This window comes from Mustelus asterias, unplaced genomic scaffold, assembly GCF_964213995.1.
Source record: "Mustelus asterias unplaced genomic scaffold, sMusAst1.hap1.1 HAP1_SCAFFOLD_195, whole genome shotgun sequence".
NCBI classification, from domain to species: domain Eukaryota; kingdom Metazoa; phylum Chordata; class Chondrichthyes; order Carcharhiniformes; family Triakidae; genus Mustelus; species Mustelus asterias.
The window spans coordinates 49,084-71,988 of record NW_027590188.1 but is presented as its reverse complement, the minus strand read 5'-3'; the positions used below and the strand labels follow the sequence as shown (position 1 = coordinate 71,988).

The 22,905-nt window shown below is 48.2% G+C and overlaps 1 protein-coding gene across 6 annotated transcripts in view; it reads right to left on the bottom strand.

Moving 5' to 3' along the window:
- LOC144485487 (NACHT, LRR and PYD domains-containing protein 3-like) overlaps positions 1-22,905 on the bottom strand; it is a 190,384-nt gene that overhangs the window by 144,186 nt on the left and 23,293 nt on the right. For 5 of the 6 annotated variants that reach the window (XM_078203616.1, XM_078203619.1, XM_078203618.1 and 2 more), the window contains exons 4-5: positions 20,384-20,555; positions 10,130-10,295 (exon numbers count right to left, since the gene is read on the bottom strand). The gene's annotated coding sequence lies outside the window, so the exon portion shown is untranslated. The remainder of the gene's footprint in view (positions 1-10,129; positions 10,296-20,383; positions 20,556-22,905) is intronic. The other variant, XM_078203621.1, reaches the window with a different exon arrangement.

Genomic DNA, 22,905 nt, shown 5'->3' with positions numbered 1-22,905 from the left:
TGCAATTTCCATTCTCATCCTTCAATATCTTTGGACACATCTTATCTGCCACTGGTGCCTTGTCAACTTTCAGTACTGACAATCTATTCCTCCTTATCAATTCTGAACCCTCTTGTGACAGAGGTTTCTCGTGTTTCCATGGCATTCGTAGCATATATCTCCTTGGTAAAGGCAGGCACAAGGTATTCATTTAATACCTCAGCATGCCCTGGGCTCCAAGCAGAAATTCCCTTTTATGGTACCTATTCGCCTTACTTCCCACTTGTCACCATATTACAATGTATGTGACTATAGAAGACGTTGGGATTCACCTTTATGTTGGCTGTCAGCGTTGTCTCCGTCTTTCGAATGTGATTTTTCCCCTCCACTCTGAACCTTTTGTATCTCTTTCTGTTCTCAACTGAATTTTATACATGACACTAGTTATACGCACATTTTTTTTCTTCCTGATCTTAATTTCTCTCTTTTTTTCATCCAGGGATCTCTGGTATCGTTTGCCCTTTCACTTTCGAGGGGATATAACTTGTCCGTGCCCGGGTCATTTCTTTTCTGAACGTAACCCATCGCTCACCTAGTTTACCCCCATTCTTTCATTGCAGTCTAAATAAACCAGCTTTGTGCCTGCTCCACTGAAGTTGTCTCTCCCCTGAGTTAAGTGTTTATGCTCTGCATTGCCCTTTGTCCTTCTCTATTAACGCCCTAAACCTTACAGTACAACAGAGTGCGGGTTAGGTGGATAGACCATGCGCAATTGCCCCTTAGTGTCAGAGGGTGTAGCCAGGGTAAACACATGGGGTTGTGGGGATAGGCCCTGGGTGGGATTGTGGTTGGTGTAGACTCAATGGACTGAATGGCCTTCTGCACTGTAGGATTCTATGACTATCTGCTCAATGACATTTGACACTTGATCTGCTTGGCCCACCTCATTTTCGAGAAGCAGGTCCGACAGTGCAGCCTTTCTTGGTGAACTGCAGGCTCATTATTGTCGAAGATTGCTCATATATTGGATCCTCTGACCCCCCTCCACCCATTATACTCCTACTGTCCAAGTATACATTCAGGTAATGAAATTGTAACTATAATTTTTGCATTTTCCAGCAATGAATTCAGATATATTCTGGGTGGTCTGTAGTCTACACAGAAGCAATATAAATGCGCCTTTATTTCTTCCTTTGCTTTAACCAAATTGATACTGTCCTTGAATCCGCTGGGACATGCTGTTTCTCCAGCACTACGAAGCTCTCCCTTAACCAATACCGCCACCTCCTCCTCCTTTCCTTCCAGTCCTAGCTTTTCTAAACACCTTGTACCCAGTTCTGCCTTTCCTGGATCCAAGTCTCTGTCATCATCAGAGCATCAAACTTCCACACCGGAATCTGTGTCCGTAACTCACCAATCTCATTTGTTATACTCTACACATTCACATACATGTGTCGAAACCCTGATTTCAACAACATTACTTTCACCCTTAATCCGCCTTCACCTATTACTACTCTCCAGACGAGTGCTATCTGACTCTCCCAGTATGATAGAACATAGAACAGTACAGCACAGAACAGGCCCTTCGGCCCTCGATGTTGTGCCGAGCTTTATCTGAAACCAAGATCAAGCTATCCCACTCCCTATCATCCTGGTGTGCTCCATGTGCCTATCCAATAACCGCTTAAATGTTCCTAAAGTGTCTGACTCCACTGTCACTGCAGGCAGTCCATTCCACACCCCAACCACTCTCTGCGTAAAGAACCTACCTCTGATATCCTTCCTATATCTCCCACCACGATCCCTATAGTTATGCCCCCTTGTAATAGCTCCATCCACCCGAGGAAATAGTCTTTGAACGTTCACTCTATCTATCCCCTTCATCATTTTATACACCTCTATTAAGTCTCCCCTCAGCCTCCTCCGCTCCAGAGAGAACAGCCCTAGCTCCCTCAACCTTTCCTCATAAGACCTACCCTCCAAACCAGGCAGCATCCTGGTAAATCTCCTCTGCACACTTTCCAGCGCTTCCACATCCTTCTTATAGTGAGGTGATCAGAACTGCACACAATATTCCAAATGTGGTCTCACCAAGGTCCTGTACAGTTGCAGCATAACCCCACAGCTCTTAAACTCCAACCCCGTTAATAAAAGCTAACACACTATAGGCCTTCTTCACAGCTCTATCCACTTGAGTGGCAACCTTCAGAGATCTGTGGATATGGACCCCAAGATCTCTCTGTTCCTCCACAGTCTTCAGAACCCTACCTTTGACCCTGTAATCCACATTTAAATTAGTCCTACCAAAATGAATCACCTCACATGTATCAGGGTTAAACTCCATTTGCCATTTTTCAGCCCAGCTTTGCATCCTATCTATGTCTCTTTGCAGCCTACAACAGCCCTCCACCTCATCCACGACTCCACCAATCTTGGTGTCATCAGCAAATTTACTGATCCACCCTTCAGCCCCCTCCTCTAAGTCGTTAATAAAAATCACAAAGAGCAGAGGACCAAGCACTGATCCCTGCGGCACTCCACTAGCAACCTGCCTCCAATCCGAAAATTTTCCATCCACCACCACCCTCTGTCTTTGATCAGACAGCCAGTTACCTATCCAATCGGCCAACTTTCCCTCTATCCCACACCTCCTCACTTTCATAAGCCGACCATGGGGGACCTTATCAAACGCCTTACTAAAATCCATGTATATGACATCAACTGCCCTACGTTCACCAACACACCTAGTTACCTCTTCAAAAAATTCTATCAAATTTGTGAGGCATGACTTGCCCTTCACGAATCCGTGCTGACTATCCCGGATTAATCCGCATCTTTCTAAATGGTCGTAAATCCCATCTCTAAGGACCTTTTCCATCAACTTACCAACCACCGAAGTAAGACTAACCGGTCTATAATTACCAGGGTCATTTCTATTCCCTTTCTTCAACAGAGGAACAACATTCGCCATTCTCCAGTCCTCTGGCACCATCCCCGTGGACAGCGAGGACCCAAAGATCAAAGCCAAAGGCTCTGCAATCTCATCCCTTGACTCCCAAAGAATCCTAGGATACATTTCATCAGGCCCAGGGGACTTATCGACCTTCAGTTTATTCAAAACTGCCAGGACATCCTCCCTCCGAACATCTATTTCCTCCAGCCTATTAGCCTGTAACACCTTCTCTTCCTCAAAAACATGGCCCCTCTCCTTGGTGAACACTGAAGAAAAGTATTCATTCATCACCTCGCCTATCTCTACTGACTCCATACACAAGTTCCCACTACTGTCCTTGACCAGCCCTAACCTCACCCTGGTCATTCTTTTATTCCTCACATAAGAGTAAAAAGCCTTGGGGTTTTCCTGATACGACCCGCCAAGGACTTCTCGTGTCCCCTCCTAAGCCCCTTTTTCAGCTCATTCCTTGCTAACTTGTAACCCTCAATCGAGCCATCTGAACCTTGTTTCCTCATCCCTACATAAGCTTCCCTCTTCCTTTTCACAAGACATTCCACCTCTTTCGTGAACCATGGTTCCCTCACTCGGCCATTTCCTCCCTGCCTGACAGGGACATACCTATCAAGGACACCCAGTATTTGTTCCTTGAAAAAGTTCCACTTTTCATTCGTTCCTTTCTCTAACAGTTTCTGTTCCCAACTTATGCCCCCTAATTCTTGCCTAATCGCATCATAATTACCTCTCCCCCAATTATAAACCTTGCCCTGCCGTACGGCCCTATCCCTCTCCATTGCAATAACAAAAGACACCGAATTGTGGTCACTATCTCCAAAGTGCTCTCTCACAACCAAATCTAACACTTGGCCCGGTTCATTTCCCAGTACCAAATCCAATGTGGCCTCACCTCTTGTCGGCCTATCCACATATTGTGTCAGGAAACCCTCCTGCACACACTGCACAAAAACTGCCCCATCCGAACTATTTGACCTACAAAGGTTCCAATCAATATTTGGAAAGTTAAAGTCCCCCATGACAACTACCCTGTGACCCCCACACATATCCATAATCTGCTTAGCAATTTCTTCCTCCACATCTCTATTACTATTTGGGGGCCTATAGTAAACTCCTAACAACGTGACCGCTCCTTTCCTATTTCTAACCTCAGCCCATATTACCTCAGTGTGCAGATCCCCCTCAAAGTGCCTTTCTGCAGCCGTTAAACTATCCTTGATTAACAATGCCACTCCTCCACCTCTTTTACCAGCTTCCCTACACTTACTGAAACATCTATACCCCGGAACGTCCAACAACCATTCCTGTCCTTGTTCTACCCACATCTCCGTAATGGCCACAACATCGTAGTCCCAAGTACCAATCCACGCCCCAAGTTCATCTACCTTGTTCCGGATGCTCCTTGCATTGAAGTAGACACACTTCAACCCACCTTCCTGTCTACCGGTACCCACCCTTGACCCTGATACCTTCCCCAATACCTCACCACCCTCACTGACTTCTGGACTACAATTCCTTTTCCCACTCCCCTGACAAATTAGTTTAAACCCCTCTGAAAAGCCGTAACAAATTTCCCTCCTGGGATATTGGTGCCCCTCTGGTTCAGGTGCACCCCGTCCTGTTTGTGCAGGTCCCACCTTCCCCAGAATGTGTTCCAATTATCCACGTATCTGAAACCCTCCCTCCTACACCATCCCTGCAACCACATGTTAAACTGCACTCTCTCCCTGTTCCTCAACTCGCTATCACGTGGCACCGGCAACGTACCAGAGATGACCACATGTTTTGTCTTGGCTCTCAGCTTCCAGCCCAGCTCCAGAAATTCCTGCTTTAAATCCCCGTCCCTTCTCTTACCTATGTCATTGGTACCAATGTGTACCACGACTTGTGACTGTTTCCCCTCCCCCTTCAGAATCCAGAAAACACGGTCTGAGACGTCACGGACCTTGGCATCTGGTAGGCAACATACCATCCGTGAGTCTCTTTTGCTGCCACAGAACCTCCTATCTATCCCTCTAACTAACGAGTCCCCAATAACTATTGCCCTCCCGCTCTGCCCCTTACCCTCCCGAGCCACAGAGACGGACACAGTCTCTTTGCGCACGCTATTATTCCTCCATATTTCTCATACCCCAGATGACTTAGGAAAAAGCCCTCACAACAACACTGGCAAGACACTCCTCAAGGAACTCGGGATCAACTATATTCAGGTGCAATCTGTCCCCCTTCTACACATGCCATCCCCCACAGAGCAAGTCCCACTGTCCCTGAAATCTGAAGCATTCCCTCCTGCACCATCTTTCCAGCCATGCTGGATGGATAAAGAGTAACAGGGTGATCTGTCTTATTTCGCTATTTCTGTACTCCCTCGCAGGTAATCCTGGTCTTATTACACGCGAGGTCCTGTCTGCTAATTTTCCACCTAGTTCCCTAAATTCTGATTGCTTTCTACCTAACCCAGGAGAGCAGGAAGACGGGGAATAAGAATACTCTGAACTTGTCAGGTATTCTTGAAGATGCAAAACCACTCAAACGATGAAATAAGAATACTGGTCTGAATCAGTCTTTTATACTTTATAATGGAACACCAGTACAACGGGGAAATAGAAATACTGGCTTGAAACTGTTCTTGTAGAATTTAAAATGCAACGCCTTACTTGTGACAAATGAATTAACTTTATATACTCAGTGTTGATGCTGCCTGTATTTAGACAAGAATCACCTAGATATACTGAGTATTATAATGCTGTGTCTATTCAGACTAGAATCACCCAGACACACACAGTATTGATGGTCTGTATTCAGAATGGAATCACCCAGATTTTCTCAGTGCTGAGGCTGTTTCTATTCAAACACTTTCTCACTGTTAATTGGTCACCATTTCCTCTCGCGCACGCTCAGACGGAATGCCAGCGCATGCGCATTGAGTGGTCCCGTGCCCTGTTTCCAGTTTGATTCTGCACAGGCGCATTGCCGGTCATGACTGTCCCTGCGCATGCGAGAAGCCCAAGGGAGGAATTACGCTGCCCCCCTCCTCGTATCCATGCAGCCAGATATCAATCAGCTGTCCCTCGCCAATAGAGAGCTCAGCCTCATTATAATCACTAATTGATAGAAAGAAACCCAGTAAGGTTGATGTATTACTGTCACATGTATGAGCACACAGTGAAAAGTATTGTTTCTTGCGCAAGGTACAGACAAAGCATACCATTCATAGAGAAGGAAACGAGAGAGTTCAGAATGTAGTGTGACAGTCATAGATATTTTCGAGAGAGGAGGAGAGAATAGTGCAGGGACAGACAGAAAGAGAGAGAGAGAATGAGAAAGAGCGCAAATGGTTCAAGGACAGAGAGACAGCAAATGGTTCAGGGAGGGAGGAGAGCGAGAGAGCGCAAATGCTTCAGATAGGGGGAAAGAGCAAATGCAAATTAATCCAAGATGGTGCCAGAGTGTGGTGACCTCTTGCGAGCTGTGCCCAGCAAACCCTCCAAATCTACATTTCACTATCGTTCTATGCTTCTAAAACTCCTATTCCTTTAAAGTCTCCATCAGACTTTTGAATCAACCTACGTCATATTAAGTTGATCTTTCTCTGCACCCTAACAATGACTATAACACGGCACTCTCCACTTTCCTTCTCTCTGAATGGTATGCTTTGTCCAAAGAGCATGCAAGAATACTTCTCACTGTACACTAATACATGTAACAATAATAAATGGTTCAGGGAGGGAGGAGAGAGAGAGCAAATCGGGTGGCACGGTGGCAAGTGGTTTGCACGACTGCTTCACTGCGTCAGGGATCCAGGTTCGATTCCTGGCTGGGGTGACTGTTAGTCAGGAATCCTCACCTTCTCCCATGTATGTGTGGGTTTCCTCTGGGTGCTCCAGTTTCTTCCAACCCTCCGAAAGACATTCTGGTTGTGAGCATTGGCCGTGTTAAATTTGCCCTCAGTGTAGCCGAACAGGAGCACGAGTGTGGTGACTGGGGGATTTTCACAGTAACTTCATTGCAGTGTTAATGTAAGCCTACTTTTGAGACTAATAAATAAATTTTAAACAGAAGTGGGCGATTCAGGGTGCGAATTCACGTCATAAACCAGCTGATTGCCTCGATGCTGTGGTACCGGCTGCTCATTCTGACCCCTCCCCACCTTTGTCACAAAGATCCAGAGAACGCTCGGAGAGTTCTTCTGGGACAACAGGCTGCACTGGGTCACTGCTATGTTTGAATCTCCCGCTTCGGGAGAGCGATCAGGCACTGGTTTGCCTTCACAACCAGATGGGGACCTTCCACCTTCAGACCCTGCAGGGAAACCTCTGCTTTGAACCCCCTCCTCGATGGTGTACCCTGGCCATGTATTTCTTCCGCCAGGTGCATGGCCTGAACTATGACATGCAGCTCCCGTTCACAGACCCGAGCGGTCTCCTTGGCTCCCTGCAAGTGTTGCCCATCTTTTACAAGGAGCTTCTGAAAGTCTGGGTCATGGTCACCTTGTTCCACATCTCTCTCCTGTCTGGAGTAGCAGCTGTCATTCGGAAGCCGCTGCTCAGGAATCTGCTCCTCCACCAATACCATTTCAGGTGGCTGGCAGAGAGGAAGGCTGTTGCTGCCAGGTTCCAGGGTCTGGGACGTGCTGCGTGGTGGCAGAGTGGGCTGGATGACACCCCATGAGCTAGCTGAATATGCACCAGTGGAGGTTCAGCTCATGGCCAATGACATCTATGACCTTAGAACCGTCAAAGAACAAAGCACAAAAAACAGGACAGCACAGGAACAGGTCCTTCGGCCCTCCAAGCCTGCACCGATCATGTGTACCTAACAAGACCATCCGTTTGTATCCCTCTATTCCCAGTCTGTTCACGTGCCCAGACCCGACATCACACTTGCGGTGGGATCCCATCTCAGCATGCACGTGCTCAGACGGAATTTCACATTGGCCCTAAGCCCAGACCCCACTTCCTGGATTTGGCACCCCATAGTTTGAGCTGCCTTGTGAAAATGCTCTCTGTGCCTTTTGCCACGACACGGAGGGTTTCCTGTCTGGGCTGCTGCTGCACACCTTCCACTACTGGCCCTCGCCAGACATTCCTTGGTGCGCCTTGTTGCCGTCCGGCGGCGGAGATTCCCAATGGAGGTCCCGCTATGAAGGGATCCACTTCCGATACGTTGGGGTCCTGGAGTGGAGACTCATGCCCGCAGCAGTACCACGCAACCATAAATTGTACCAGTTCACGGGCTCCCAAGTATCCTGCCCTCTTTGCAGTCTTGTGGAATCTGTGGGATACGTTTACATTCACTGTCTTAGGCTGGACTCCCTTTTCGTTACCCAAAAAATATTTCATTGATGTTCTGTTTGCACTTCAGTCCCACGCTCCTGATTTACGGGCACCTGGTGCGGAGCGGTGGGGGTGGGGAAGGCAGAGGACCGCCTTGTGAACCTGCTCCCGGGCCTGGCTAGATTTGCCATAAGCAGGCCCAGGCAGAGGATAACCAAGAGGGTCGTCCCACCCGACTGTCTGTCCCTCTACTGCGGCTACATATGTGGCAGTGCGACCCTGGAGAGGGAGCATGCGAAGTCCACGGGCATCACTGAAGCCCAGCAGGGGCTGACATCCATTATCCATCCCTTTAATCACCTTTTGTTTTCTTTACACTTTGCTTTATTTTGTTTGGGGCGACTCCCGGCTTTTTAAGGGGCCCCTGCTTTTATTATGTCCCTCAGTTTATCTGATTTATTTGGTTTGCCAATAGGATGAGTTCACCTGTGGGCTTGTTGGAAGGAAATTGGGAGCACAAGCAATTCACACCAATGGTTTCTGTCCCTGGCTGTTACTCAGGGCCACCCAACTGATTTTACACTTTGATCTTCAAGAACTAAGGGTCATCTCTCACGACACTACTAATGCCCTCTCTGATATACACAAATTGCCCCACCACTGGCTCCCTGTTTTTTATCGTTGCTGCTTCCTCACTTCCCATCTCAATTTCTATCTTCCCTGCGTCTGTATCAGTGTGTCTCTCTCCAGCTCACTGTTTTTCCTCTTCTCCCTGACCCCCGTCTGTCTCAGTGTCGGTTCCCCCTGGTCTCTCTCTCCTTTCTGATTAACATATCTCATCGCCTCTGTCTATCTCCAGAATCTGCCTCACACGGACTGATCCCCTCGCCTGGCCCCCCCACCCAGCTGCTTTCTCTCCACCGGTTGGTGTCCACACCTCTGTCTCTGGTACTGAGATCAGTCAGATCGTTACCCTGGCAACACAGGAAATCGCTCAGCAAAAATAACTGAAAACGGAAATAACAAAACCACCATCACACACCCTGTTGGAGAGAAATCAAAGTAAAGGAGACAAAATGGTTACCCGGCACACAAAATGGACTCTGGAAAAAGACATTAAGAGGCACTGACTTTGGGCACAGACATTACATAAAGAGTTAAAACCTTTAGTGTTTAAATTACAGCAGGAAACAGGTCAGACCTTGAGGCACCTTAAACTTGAGATAAAAGCAGACCCAGAACAATGAGTTTGATGACGAGATCAGCCACTGATGAGGGACATAAATGCATAAATGTATATAACAAGATCAGCCATTGATGGAAGACATAACTGCATATATGTATCTACTCTATGTATAACCATGTGTTAACTGTCGATGTCCATACCCGTCTACTCAACTTGTAACGATGTGCTAACGGCTAATGTCCACACTGTCTATTGTCGAACAATGTATAAAAGATGCTCAACTACCATTGTGTAGTTGAGAAGGTGAGTGCCTGCACTGCGGAGTGCCAGCGCTTCTCCCAAAGCTTTGTCTGAATAAAACTGTTTGTTGAACCTCCAAGTCTGACTCCGAAGTGGTGAATTTCCCACAACACACCCTCAGTTCAGTTCAGAGGAAGATTAACCCAGAACAGTCAACCAGTTCTGTTTAACAATGAAACTGCAATTCCAATATTGCGTGTTTTAAACACCAAAACGTGACGCTGTCGGGGGCTTGTGAAATTCAGGCGCGGTGTTTCACGAGACACAAACTGCTCCAACTTCATGGTACATCACACAGCCTTACACTGGATAATTGTGCTTGGTGCTCACACACTCCATATCTCACTCAGCATTTCCAACCTCACTTTATCATCTTTTTGTACTTGCTACAGGACCAGAGTAAATGGAACTTCCTCTTACCTTCCTCTCCAGAAAATATATGGAAGCTGTTTGAATGTGAAGGGTTCTCTCGGGCTGGCGCTCTCACAATACTGTGCTGGTTCACCTCTTATAGTTCTTCAGGTCACAATCCCTGCTGAATTGCAACTGTGGATATTCACAATTAATCCAGCGCTCCCCCGGAGATCTGATTATGCCAAAAGAGAAAGAGAGTCAAATAGTGCCAGTGTGAATCAAAATGACAATTTAGCCACATACCCGACATCAAAAGATGCTGAAGGGGAAGCAGGAGTGTTGGAAATGTTTCAATTACAATATTACCATTTGACATATTAACGAAGTTCACAAACTATCTCATCTCACTGACTCCATCCTCCCCGGGTTACACACTGTCTGATCTCACTGACTCCATCCTCCCCGGGTTACACACTGTCTGATCTCACTGACTCCATCCTCCCCGGGTTACACACTGCCTGATCTCACTGACTCCATCCTCCCCGGGTTACACACTGTCTGGTCTCACTGACTCCATCCTCCCCGGGTTGCACACTGTCTGATCTCACTGACTCCATCCTCCCCGGGTTACACACTGTCTGATCTCACTGACTCCATCCTCCCCGGGTTACACACTGTCTGATGTTTTACTACTTTCCCCATTTTTATGTCCCGGGTCTATTCACATTTTGGGTGAAAAGTGGAAATTGGCTATTTGCTCTCCGAGCTGAGGATAGATGTACAGAAACAGCGTGTGTTTGAAAAGTGTAACAGTAACAGGGGGTATACTCAGTGTTATAATGCTGTGCCTATTCAGACTAGAATCACCCCGATATCCTCTGTAATAATGCTGTCCGTATTCAGACCAGAATCTGCACGGTGGCACAGTGGTTAGCACTGCTGCCTCACAGTGCCAGGGGCCAGAGTTCAATTCCCAGCTTGGGTCACTGTCTGTATGTCGTTTGTACAATTCTCCCCATGTCCACGTGGGTTTACTCCGGGCGCTCCGGTTTCTTCCCACAATCCAAAGATGTGCGGGTGAGGTGCATTGGCCATGCTAAATTGAACATAGAACATTACAGCGAAGTCCAGGCCCTTCGGCCCTCGATGTTGCGCCGACCAGTGAAACCAATCTAAAGCCCATCTAACCTACACTATTCCAATGTCATCCATATGTTTATCCAATGACCATTTAAATGCCCTTAATGTTGGCAAGTCCACTACTGTTGCAGGCAGGGCATTCCACGCCCTCACTACTCAGAGTGAAGAACCTACCTCTGACATTTGTCCTATATCTCTCACCCCTCAATTTAAAGCTATGTCCCCTCGTGCTAGCTATCAAGAGCCGAGGAAAAAGGCTCTCACTATCCACCCTGTCTAATCCTCTGATCATCATGTATGCCTCTATTAAGTCACCTCTTAACTTTCTTCTCTCTAAAAAAAAACCCACCTCAAGTCCCTCAGCCTTTCCTCATAAGACCTTCCCACCATACCAGGCAACATCCTGGTAAATCTCCTTTGCACCCTTGCCAATGCTTCCACATCCTTCCTAAAATGCGGCGACCAGAACTGTACGCAATACTCCAAGTGCGGCCGCACCAGAGTTTTGTACAGCTGCAACATGACCTCCTGGCTCCGAAACTCAATCCCTCTCCCAATAAAAGCTAACACTCCGTACGCCTTCTTAACAACCCTATCAACCTGGGTGCCAACATTCAGGGATCTATGCACATGGACACCGAGATCTCTTTGTTCAGCCACACTACCAAGTATCTTACCATTAGCCCAGTACTCTGTAATCCAGTTACAATTAAATTTACAATTGCAAAATTACAATTGCAATTAAATTGCTCCTTAGTGTCAGAGGGACTGGCTTGTATAAATGCATGGGGTTGTGGGGATAGGGCCGGGGTGGGATAGTGGTCAGTGCAGACTCGATGGGCCAAATGGCCTCCTTCTGCACTGTAGGATTCTATGATTCTATAATCACGCAGATCTACTCAGTGTTGATGCTGCGTCGGAAGCTTTTTCCCAGGGTGGAAGAGTCAATTACTCGGGGCTATAGGTTTTAGGGCGAGGGGCAGGGTTTAAAAGAGATGTACGAGGCAAGTTTTTTTTTACATAGGTGGTGGGTGCCTGGAACCCGCTGCCGGGGGAGGTAGTTGAAGCGGATACGACAGTGACTTTCAAGGTGCGCCTTGACAAATACATGAACAGGATGGGGATAGAGGGATATGGCCCCCGGAAGAGTAGTTTTTTTAGTTCAGGCAGCATGGGCGGTGCAAGCTTGGAGGGCCGAAAGGTGCATATTGCAAGATGCAGAATATCACTGGCATTTCAATCTCTGAGCTTTTCCCTCACATGCCAGCGCCCCACAGTCTCAGTCACCTTGCAGAAATGTCCCCCTCATTTCAGCCAAAGAGCAGAAGGTTTTCCTGTGTCAGCAGCTGCTGCACCCCCTGGGAGGGAGAATAGGGAGAGGGAAAAGGCGGGAGAAGAAGGGAAAGGGAGAGAGGGAGTGAGAGGTGGAGGTGGGAACCAATTGTGGTTTTGAGCGGTTAGAAAAAACAAATTGTGCAAATTGATGGTTTCTGAAATTTATAATTATAATGAAACCGTGACCGGCCGCGCCACGTGACCGCGAGCGGCTCTCACTGAGTGGGCGGGACCTCACCGCACCCTCATTCCCCATTGGTGCGTTCTGCTGTCCGTCAAATGAACACAGCCAATAGGAAGCCGCTCCAGCAGAATGATTGGCAGCCAGTGCGGGGCGCACTCGGGCAGCTTGTGATGAAGCAGCGACTCGCTGCCACTGGGGACAATCCCAGTCAGCGAGAGTCGGCGCCGCTCAAGCGGAGACTTTTTCTCTTATTTAATTCCTTACCGTGACTCAAAGATTCGGTGTGAAGCCGCTGGGAAAGCCCCGCACACGCAGTGAGAAACGGCGCGGCGCCTGAACTCCGCACTCGAGACGGCGGCGGGCGGCTGATTGTCCCGCTCGCCGATTGGCCAGATCCAGGTCACGTGCTGTGCGTCGGCAGTGACGTCAGGACGCCCCCTCCAGCCGCGCGCGGAAACCGTTTAACGGCCGCTTAGCAGCCACGTCACTGAGTGGGCGGCACCTCATTGCGTCATCATTCAGATTTACATACAGCAGGGAAACAGGCCCTTCAGCCCAACTTGTCCAGGCTGCCCCTGTTTTTAAACCCCGAAACTCGTCCCAATTGCCCACATTTGGCCCATATCCCTCTAGACCCATCTAACTAAATGCTTTTTAAAAGACAAAATTGTCCCCACCTCTACTACTGCCTCTGGCAGCTCGTTCCAGACACTCACCACCCTCTGTGTGAAATAATTGCCCCTCTCACCTTCAACCTCTGCCCTCTAAGGTTTAGACTCCCCGACCTTGGGGAAAAGACATGAACTATCCAGCTGATCTGTGCCCTCATTATTTTATAGACCTCGATAAGATCACCCCTCAGCCTCCTACGCTCCAAAGAAAAAAGTCCCAGTCCATCCAACTCCTCCTTAGAACTCAATCCATCAAGTCCCGGTAGCATCCCAGTAAATCTTTTCTGTACCTTTCTAGTTTAATAATATCCTTTCTATAATAGGGTGACCGGAACTGTACACAGTATTCCAAGTGTGGCCTTACCAATGTCTTGTACAACTTAAACAAGACGTCCCAACTCCTGTATTCAATGTTCTGACCGATGAAACCAGGCATGGGGAATGCATTCTTCACTCTGTCCACCTGTGACTGCACTTTCAAGGAGCCATGAACCCGTACCCGAGCTCTCTTTGTTCTGTAACTCTCCCCAACACCCTACCATTAACTGAGTAAGTCCTGCCCTGGATCAATCTACCAAAATGCATCACCTCGCATTTGTCCAAATTAAACTCCATCTGCCATTCGTCAGCCCACTGGCCCAATTGATCAAGATCCCGTTGCAACCCGAGATAACCTTCTTCACTGTCCACTATGCCACCAATCTTAGTGTCATCTGCAAACTTACCAACCATGCCTCCTATATTCTCATCCAAATCATTAATATAAATGACAAATAACAGTGGACCCAGCACTGATCCCAGAGGACACCGCTGGTCACAGGCCTCCAGTTTGAAAAACAACCCTGGACAACCATCCACTGGCTTCTGTCATCAAGCCAATTTTGTATCCATTTAACTACCTCACCCTGGGGCCCATGATGGAGGTTGTGCAACAACCTGCCATGTGGTACCTTGTCAAAAGCCTCATTGATTCATTGCACAATCCATCACTGCACCCTCATTCTCCATTGGTGCATTCTGCTGTCCATCAGCTGAACACAGCCAATAGGAAGCCGCTCCAGCAGAATGATTGACAGCCAGTGTGGGTGGAGTCGGGCAGATTGTGATGAAGCAGCGACTCGCTGTGGATTCGCTGCCATTGGGGACAATCCCAGCCAGCAAGAGGCAGCAAGGGCGGCACCTTCCGTCCCCAAGCGCAGCATTCGCACCATCCCACTTTCTCTTCCATTTGGGCAGCACCACAAACAGCTTCTTGTTGTTTCTTCCAATGGCAGCACCCCCGGGTGCTCTTGGTGCTCCCGTTCCAGCACCTTTCCTCTTAATGATGGGGGAATGAGGCTCTCATAGCCCAGAATAAACATCCAGCAACACCGACAACTCCCAGCTTCCCCACACTTATCACCGTAACTCCGGGTGCTTTCTACTCATCCTCCCTCTCTGGACAAGTTGCACTCCCTGCCTCATAACCGGATCATTCCGGGTGACTTTCTGCACCTGGTTAGCGGAACTTTATCTACTTGTCTGAAATATATTATCAAAGTACACCTGCAAATCGAGATACGGAGACCTCATAATTGACCCGAGCCCTCATAATTGACAAGGGACACATCAAATCGAGGGGAGGCGGGAGAGCAAATTGTTCAGGGAGGGAGCAAACAGAGTGAGCAAATTGTTCAGGGAAGGAGGAGAGAGAGAGAGAGCAAGTGGTTCAAGGAGGAGGGAGAGGAAGAGAAAGAGAGAGGGAGAGAGAGGGAGGGCGCAACTGGTTCAGGGAAGGAGGAGGGAGATATAGAGGGAGAGAGAGGAAGAGATAGAATGAGAATTCAGGGAAGTGGAGAGACATATACTCAGGATGGGGCGGCACGGTAGCACAGTGGTTAGCACTGCTGCTTCACAGCTCCAGGGACCTGGGTTCGATTCCCGGCTTGGGTCACTGTCTGTGTGGAGTTTGCACATTCTCCTCATGTCTGTGTGGGTTTCCTCCGGGTGCTCCGGTTTCCTCCCACAGTCCAAAGATGTGCGGGTTAGGTTGATTGGCCGTGCTAAAATTGACCCTTAGTGTCCTGAGATGCGTAGGTTAGAGGGATTAGTGGGTAAATGTGTAGGGATATGGGAGTCGGGCCTGGGTGGGATTGTGGTCGGTGCAGACTTGATGGGCCGAATGGCCTGTTTCTGCACTGTAGGGTTTCTATGATGATCTGTTTTCAGACCAGAATCTCCCAGATATTCTCAGTATTGATGCTGTTTATTCAGACTAGAATCTCCCAGATATTCTCAGTGGTATAATGCTGTTTATTCAGACTAGAATCTCCCAGATATACTCAGTATTGATGGTCTGTATTCAGACTAGAATCTCCCAGGTATTCTCAGTATTGATAGTCTGTATTCAGACCATCAATACTGAGTATATACTGGAATCACCCAGATTTTCAGTGCTGAGGCTGTTTCTTTTCAAACACTTTCTCACCGTTATTCGGTCACCATTTCCTCTCGCGCATGCTCAGATGGCATGCTGATGCATGCGTGTTGAGTGGTCCCGCGCCCTGTTTCCAGTTTGATTCAGTACATGCGCATTGCCGGTCATGACTGTCCCTGCGCAGGCGAGAAGCCCAAGGGAGGGATTACGCTGCCCCCCTCCTCGTATCCATGGAGCCAGATGTCAATCAGCTGTCCCGAGCCAATAGAGAGCTCAGCCTCATTATGGTCACTGATTGATAGAAAGAAACCCAGTACGTTTGATGTATTACTGTCGCATGTATGAGCACACAGTGAAAAGTATTGTTTCTTGCACAAGGTACAGACAAAGCATACCATTCATAGAGAAGGAAACGAGAGAGTTCAGAATGTCATGTGACAGTGATAGCTATTTTAGAGAAAGGAGAAGAGATGGAATAGTAGAGGGACAGACAGAGAGAGAGCGCAAATGGTTCAACAACAGAGAGCAACTGGTTCAGGGAGGTGAGGGAGAACAAAATGGTTCAGGGAGGGAGGAGAGAGAGAGAGAGAGAGCAAATGCTTCAGGTCGGGAGGAGAAAGAGCAAATGAACATTCATCCAAGATGGTGCGACAGACTCCTTGCGAGCTGTGCGCAGCCTGCACTCTAATTCTACCTCTCACTCTATGGTTCTAAAACTCGATTCGAACTCTTTTAAACTCTCCAGACTTTTGAATGAACCTACACTGTATCGAGTTGATTTTTCTCTGCACCCTAACAATGACTATAACACCCAACTCTCTACTTTCCTTCTCTGTGTATGGTATGCTTTGTCAGTATAGCACGCAAGAAATAATACTTCTCACTGTATACTAATACATGTGACAATAATCAATCAAATGGCTCAGGGAGGGAGGACAGGGGGCAAATCGGGTGGCACAGTGGTTAGCACTACTGCCTCACTGCGCCAGGGACCCGGGTTCGATTCCTGGCTTGGGTGACTGTCCGTGAGGGGTCCACACTTTCTCCCATGTCTGTGTGGGTTTACTCGGGATGCTCCAGTTTCCTACCCTGGTCCGAAAGACATGATGGTCCAGTGCATTGGCCATGCTAAATTCTCCCTCAGTGTAGCCGCACAGGCACTGGAGCGTGGCAACTCAGGGACTTCCACAGTAACTTCATTGCAGTGTTAATGTAAGCCTACTTGTGACACTAATAAATCAACTTTAAACAGACGTGGGCCATTCAGAAGTGTTCTGGAATTCAACATGATCACAGCATTACGATCCCACTTGATATTAACATCTGATAAGTCACGTCCAAAGATGGAACACGGCTTCACATATTTGAATAACATTTTGGCGAATTGGCAAGAGCTGGAGGCCAAGGTCTCCGCTCGTCTGAATAGCTGGACAGGACTGCTCTGAGTGCTATCTTACAGGGCGCGGGTTCTCATCATAAACCAGCTGATTGACTCCATGCTGTGGTACCGGCTGGTCACTTCCACCCCTCCCCACCTTTGTCATAAACATCCAGAGAACACTCGTAGAGTTCTTCTGGGAGAAAAGACCGCACTGGGTCACTGCTGTGGTTCGGAGTCTCCTGCTGAGGGAGGGCGATCAGGCACTGGTGACCTTCCACCTTCAGACCCTGCAGGGATACCTCCTCGTTGAATCCCCTCCTCAATGCTGTGCCCTGGCGATGTACTTCTTCCGCCAGGTGTGAAATTCCTCTCCCTCCTTCTGAAAGTCTGGGTCATGGTCACCTCGAGGTACATCTCTCCCCTGTCTGGAGTAGCAGCTGTCGTTCGGAAGCCGCTGCTGTGGAATCTGCTCCTCCACCAATACCATTTCAGTTGGCTGGCAGAGAGGAAGGCTGTTGCTGCTGTGTGACAGGGTAAAGGACGTTCTGGTGGTGGAGTGGACTGGATGACACCCCACGAGCTTGCTGAGTATGTGGTGGAGGACTTTCAGCTCATGGCCAATGGAATCTATGACCTGAGAACGGTCGTGCTCGGACACGACGTCACACGTGGTCTCGAGGAGGCGCAACTGCGTGATGGGATCCCGTCTAAACGTACCTGCTCGGGCGGAACTTCACATTGACCCGAAACCCAGACCTCACTTCCTGGATCTGGCACCCCATAGTGTGAGCTGCCTTGCAGAAATGCCCTCCATGCCTTTTGCCACAGCACAAAGGGTTTCCTGTCTGGGCTGCTGCTGCACACCTTCCACTACTGTATCCTCACCCATCACCCGCACACGCCTTGGTTCGCCTTGCTGCTGTCTGGCGGCGGAGGTTCCCAGTGGAGGTCCCCCTCTGAAGGGATCCTCTTCCAATACAATGGGGACCTGGGGTGGAAGCTGGTGCACGCAGCGATACCACGCAACCGTAAATTGTACCGATTCACTGGCTCACAAGAAACCGGCCCTTCTTGGGATCTTGTGGAGTCCGTGGGCCACGTCTACATTCAATGTTTTCGGCTGCACTCCCTTTTGGTTCCCCAAATAACTTTCATTGATGTTCTGTTTGCACTTCAGTCCCACGCTCCTGATCTATGGGCACCTGGTACGGAGGGGTAGGGGTGAGGAAGGCAGAGGACCTCCCTGTGAACCTGCTCCTGGGCCTGGCTAGATTGGCCATAATTAGACCCAGGCAGATGGCAACAAAAATGATCGTCCCACACGACTGTCTTCCCCTCGACTGGAGCTACATACATGGCAGGGTGTCCCTGGAGAGGGAGCATGCTTAATCCACAAGCTCCATTGAGGCCCGGCAGGGGCTGGCGTCCATTATCGATCCCTTTAATCACGTGCTGATCTGATATTTTAAGTTTCCTTTACACTTTGCTTTATTTTGCAGAGGGCAGTTCCTGACTTAAGGGGCCACTGCTTTAATTTTGTCCTGATGTGGAGATGCCGGCGTTGGACTGGGGTAAACACAGTAAGAAGTTTAACAACACCAGGTTAAAGTCCAACAGGTTTATTTGGTAGCAAAAGCCACACAAGTGTGAAGCTTGTGTGGCTTTTGCTACCAAATAAACCTGTTGGACTTTAACCTGGTGTTGTTAAACTTCTTACTTAATTTTGTCCCTCAGTTTATCAGATTTAATGTATTTGGTTTGCCAATAGGATGAGTTCACCTGTGCGCTTGTTGGAAGGAAATTGGGAGCACAAGCAATTCACACCAATGGTTTCTGTCCCTGGCTGTTACTCAGGGCCACCCAACTGATTTTACACTTTGATCTTCAAGAACTAAGGGTCATCTCTCACGACACTACTAATGCCCTCTCTGATATACACAAATTGCCCCACCACTGGCTCCCTGTTTTTTATCGTTGCTGCTTCCTCACTTCCCATCTCAATTTCTATCTTCCCTGTGTCTGTATCAGTGTGTCTCTCTCCAGCTCACTGTTTTTCCTCTTCTCCCTGACCCCCGTCTGTCTCAGTGTCGGTTCGCCCTGGACTTTCTCTCCTTTCTGATTAACATATCTCATTGCCTCTGTCTATCTCCAGAATCTGCCTCACACGGACTGATCCCCTCGCCTGGCCCCCCACCCAGCTGCTTTCTCTCCACCGGTTGGTGTCCACACCTCTGCCTCTGGTACTGAGATCAGTCAGATCGTTACCCTGGCAACACAGGAAATCGCTCAGCAAAAATAACTGAAAACGGAAATAACAGAACCACCATCACACACCCTGTTGGAGAGAAATCAAAGGAGACAAAATGGTTACCCGGCACACAAAATGGACTCTGGAAAAAGACATTAAGAGGCACTGACTTTGGGCACAGACATTACATAAAGAGTTAAAACCTTTAGTGTTTAAATTACAGCAGGAAACAGGTCAGACCTTGAGGCACCTTAAACTCGAGATAAAAGCAGACCCAGAACAATGAGTTTGATGACGAGATCAGCCACTGATGAGGGACATAAATGCATAAATGTATATAACAAGATCAGCCATTGATGGAAGACATAGAGTAGATACATATCTGCAGTTATGTATAACCATGTGTTAACTGTCGATGTCCGTACCTGTCTACTCAACTTGTAACGATGTGCTAACGGCTAATGTCCACACTGTCTATTATCGAACAATGTATAAAAGATGCTCAACTACCATTGTGTAGTTGAGAAGGTGAGTGCCTGTACTGCGGAGTGCCAGCGCTTCTCCCAAAGCTTTGTCTGAATAAAACTGTTTGTTGAACCTCCAAGTCTGACTCCGAAGTGGTGAATTTCCCACAACACACCCTCAGTTCAGTTCAGAGGAAGATTATCCCAGAACAGTCAACCAGTTCTGTTTAACAATGAAACTGCAATTCCAATATTGCGTGTTTTAAACACCAAAGCGTGACACTGTCGGGGGCTTGTGAAATTCAAGCACGGTGTTTCACGAGACACAAACTGCTCCAACTTCATGGTACATCACACAGCCTTACACTGGATAATGGTGCTTGGTGCTCACACACTCCATATCTCACTCAGCATTTCCAACCTCACCTTAACATCTTTTTGTACTTGCAACAGGACCAGAGTAAATGGAACTTCCTCTTACCTTCCTCTCCAGAAAATATATGGAAGCTGTTTGAATGTGAAGGGTTCTCTCTGGCTGGCGCTCTCACAATACTGTGCTGGTTCACCTCTTATAGTTCTTCAGGGCACAATCCCTGCTGAATTGCAACTGTGGATATTCACAATTAATCCAGCGATCTCCCGGAGATCTGATTCTGCCAAGAGAGAAAGAGAGTCAAATAATGCCAGTGTGAATCAAAATGACAATTTAGCCACATACCCGACATCAAAAGATGCTGAAGGGGAAGCAGGAATGTTGGAAATGTTTCAATTACGATATTATCATTCGAAATATGAACAAAGTTCATAAACTATCTGATCTCACTAACTCCATCCTCCCCGGGTTACACACTGTCTGATCTCATTGACTCCATCCTCCCCGGGTTACACACTGTCTGATCTCACTGACTCCATCCTCCCCGGGTTACACACTGTCTGATCTCACTGACTCCATCCTCCCCGGGTTACACACGATCTGATCTCACTGACTCCATCCTCCCCGGGTTACACACTGCCTGATCTCACTGACTCCATCCTCCCCGGGTTACACACTGCCTGATCTCACTGACTCCATCCTCCCCGGGTTACACACTGTCTGATCTCACTGACTCCATCCTCCCCGGGTTACACACTGTCTGATCTCACTGACTCCATCCTCCCCGGGTTACACACTGTCTGATCTCACTGACTCCATCCCCCTCGTGTTACACACGATCTGATATCACTGACTCCATCCTCCCCGGGTTACACACTGTCTGATCTCACTGACTCCATCCTCCCCGGGTTACACACTGCCTGATCTCACTGACTCCATCCTCCCCGGGTTACACACTGTCTGATCTCACTGACTCCATCCTCCCCGGGTTACACACTGTCTGATCTCACTGACTCCATCCTCCCCGGGTTACACACTGTCTGATCTCACTGACTCCATCCCCCTCGTGTTACACACGATCTGATATCACTGACTCCATCCTCCCCGGGTTACACACTGTCTGATCTCACTGACTCCATCCTCCCCGGGTTACACACTGTCTGATCTCACTGACTCCATCCTCCCCGGGTTACACACTGTCTGATCTCACTGACTCCATCCTCCCCGGGTTACACACTGTCTGATCTCACTGACTCCATCCTCCCCGGGTTACACACTGTCTGATCTCACTGACTCCATCCTCCCCGGGTTACACACTGTCTGATCTGTCTGACTGCATCAAAGAAAATTACAGCACAGGAACAGGCCCTTAGGTCCTCTTAGCCTGACCATGCTGCCTGACTTAACTAAAATCCCCAACCCTTCCAGGGACCCTATCCCTCTATTCCCATCCTATTTACGTATTTGTCCAAATGCCCCTTAAATCTCACTATCGTATCTGCTTCGACTACCTCCCCCGGCAGTGAGTTCCAGACACCCACCACCCTCCGTGTAAAAATACTTGCCTCGTACATCTCCTTTAAGTCTTGCCCTTCGCACCTTAAACCTGTGCTCCCTAATAATTGACTCTTCCACCCTGGGAAGCAGCTTCTGACTATCCACTCTGTCCATGCCCCTCATAATCTTGTAGACTTCTGTCAGGTCGCCCCTCAACTTCCGCCGTTCCAGTGAGGACAAACCAAGTTTCTCCAAACTCTCTTCATAGCTAATGCCCTCCATACCAGGAACATCCTTTCTGTACCCTCTCCAAAGCCTCCAGATCCTTCTGGTAGTGTGACGACCAGTATTGAACACTATGTTCCCAGCGCAGCCTAACTAAGGTTCTATAAAGCTGCAACATGTCTTGCCAATTTTTAAACTCAATGCCCCAACCGATGAAGGCAAGCGTGCCGTATGCCTTCTTGACTACCTTCTCCACCTGCATTGCCACTTTCAGTGAACTGTGTACCTGTCCACCCAGATCCCTCTGCCAATCAATAATCTTAAGGGTTCTGTCATTTACTGTATATTTTCTATCTGTATTAGACCTTTCAAAACGCATTACCTCACATATGTCTGGATTAAACTCTATCTGCCATCTCTCCACCCAAGTCTCCAACTGATCTATATCCTGCTGTATCCTCTGATGGTCATCATCGCTATCCGCAAATCCACCAACTTTTCTGTCGTCCACGAACTTACTAATCAATCTAGTTACATTTTCCTCCAAATCATTTATATATATATGTTACGAACAGCAAAGGTTCAAGCACTGATCCATGAGGAACGTCATTTGTCACAGGCCTCCATTCAGAAACACACCCTTCCACTGCTACCCTCTGTCTTCTTTGACTGAGCCAGTTCTGTATCCACCTTGCCAGCTCACCCCTGATCCCATGCGACTTCACCTCCACCAGTCTGCCATGATGGACCTTGTCAAACGCCTTACTGAAGTCTATATAAAACAACATCCACTGCCCTACCCTCAATCATCTTCGTCACTTCCTCAAAAAACTCGATGAAGTTAGTGAGACATGACCTCCCCTTCACAAAACCATGTTGCCTCTCGCTAATCGGTCCATCCTGCCTGG